Genomic DNA, 2,626 nt, shown 5'->3' with positions numbered 1-2,626 from the left:
ATAGCGCCGGCAGGTCGAAGTGCCAGACGGGAACCCCCGCCCGACCGAGGAGGGCGCAGTAGAAGGCATGGAGGGCCTCCGCCTTGGTCGCATGGCCGACAACGATCGTGCCACCGACATCCAGAGCTATGATTCGGTTTGACTGGAAGCGCTGCGATGCCTGGGCATGGAAGAATCAGCCATACTTCTCCTTTAATCCCATCAATTCCTCCATACTTGTCTTTTAATCTCATCAGTTCCTGTGATGCGCAAGAATGACAATACATGGTCAGCGATGATGCATGCATTTTCATGTTTAACAAAGCAGAGAGACATCATGGGACAAAAATAAATATAGCAGATCCACACCTCTGAACAAATAAAATCACGGAAAGTGATATCTGATATCATTAACAAAGCTTGTCAAAAATAAATATACCAGATCCACACCTCTGAACAAAATCACGGAAAATAAATATATAGTTATATACCTCCTCGGTTTCATGGAGTCTGTACAGAAAGTTCTCCTCTGATCGTACGTTGGCTGTGCCTTGAGAGAGAGCAGGTTAACACTTGTAATCACCAGCAGCTATGCAGATTTTGTGCCAAGCATCCATCCTGATAGAAAAGACGGGGGTGGCGGCGGCTCAAGATCCACGTTTCGCGGGGCATCCGGTCGCACGACAACTCCTCCTGGCCTCTGCAGTAGGACGACGACGTGGCATGGCGCGACCGGCGGCAAGGTGCACTGGGGCGGCAAGAGGAGGTGAAGGCGTAGCCGCGCGCGCCACGAGACGGCCGGCGGTGATATGAAGATGAGGGACCGTGAGAGATGTGGTGGAGACGGGATAAAAGAAGGAGTAGACACGCACACGCGGTGGTGAATTTTACGATTCTGGAAATCGTGGCCCATGAAGCGGACTCGTGGAAGTCAAAGTGCATCCGTTACGGAAGTCCAGGAATCAGAAGATAATTACGCCTTGGAGCCGGACGGGTGGCCTCACATGCCCTCATCGTCAGTTACAGAAGCGGTGTTTTTTTCTGGTAAACTGTTCGGTTGTTTACATGGAACCGAGAAAAATGATTGGACGGCAACTGCTGACATGGCATGTGTGCTGATGTGGATAGGCTGCATGTCAAGAGAAATCATATAGTGGGAGTATTATAGATTATAGATGTGACTCATCTGATTAGGCGGATTCAATGGCTAATTATGACCCTCGAGATCCGCCGCAACTTGTGCTTTTTTATGATGGTACAGTACAGGTAGTAGATGTGTGGATTGTACTATATTCTATTGAGTTGGCAAGGTATGCAAGATAATTTTGCTTCTATCGAGTTCTCTAGAGATCATAATGTCTCTAGAGATCACACACACAGACAACCAAAAAAATGTTCACTTAGGGATCTCACGTACAACAACAAAACGGAGCCACACATAAGTAATAACTGAGCAAATTTGACCTCAAGTGAAAGAGCTAAACAAAACCTTCTCACTACATTCCATTCACTTCTTAGTATCATCCTACAAGTGCAGATTTTGAATGCACAAGCGGCAACCAATCAAATAAAAATGATATCTATCATCAACACACTAGATTATATTAATATGTTTATTACACGGGCAGTTCAGCCACAGATTATGCAAGCAAAAACACTGACAAGAAAACACGGGCAGTTTGGCTCGGTGTCGGGTTGGATTTCATTGTAAAACTGGTTCTGGCCGAGAGGCCTCCTTGAGTAATGAAATTCTTTTTTTCCCACAAAAAAGAAAAAAAAAAGGTTAATTTTGATTGGCCTTTTTAATAAGATGGCCGCATGCATCATTCTGATGCAGAGGCCGAGGGTAATCCTCCTTTTTAAAAGAAAAAAAAAGAGATTAATTTTGATTGGCCTTTTTAATAAGGTGGCCGCATGCATCGTTCTGATGCAGAGGCCGGGGGTAATCCTCCTTTTTAAAAGAAAAGAAAAGAGATAATGTAAGAAAATGGCATTACCACTACACTGCTGAATCTCGAGTTTGTGTATAATACATCAACAGAGTAGTCATGCGCTTGAAGCATGCTTCTTTTGTATACAGTTCCGCGTCAGCTCCCACCAAGGGGATTTCTTTCGACATCCTAACAGTTGTTCTTCTAGGGTACCCACTGTGGTCTCGAACCGAGACCGGTGGAGCGCGAGCCGGAGGGCTATCTTCTCACCATTCAATTAGGCAGCAAACTCCTAGTCGACATCGTGGTTGGGTCCGGACCGGCAGACTCTGATCCAGTGCTCGACATGGCGGAGATGGCTGAAAAATGGAAAGGAGATGTCTGGCGCGGAGCGGACAATGAGAGTAGCTAAGGTTTGGTCCGAGATGGTGATAGGGGTGGGGTTTGGTGGGATTGGGGTGGGCCAGTCCGACGTGGTAGATGTGTCCGGACAGTCCCAAATCTATCCCACATATGGGCTGGAAATTGAGGTGACAGATAGCCCCGACTTATAGGGTGGAAATGGGGGTCTAGTTGGGTGGCGATTTTCTATCTGGATCATTTCTGGGCAGTCCCTAGTATGTCCCATGTACGGGCTGGCATATGGGATGGAAATGGGGCCTGATTGGATGGCCACTTTCTATCTAGGTCGTGTCTGGGCAGTCCCAAATATGTCC

The sequence above is a fragment of the Triticum aestivum genome, chromosome 3B (genome assembly GCF_018294505.1).
Source record: "Triticum aestivum cultivar Chinese Spring chromosome 3B, IWGSC CS RefSeq v2.1, whole genome shotgun sequence".
NCBI lineage: Eukaryota > Viridiplantae > Streptophyta > Magnoliopsida > Poales > Poaceae > Triticum > Triticum aestivum.
The sequence above is the reverse complement of the archived record's forward strand: the minus strand, read 5'-3'. Positions refer to the sequence as shown.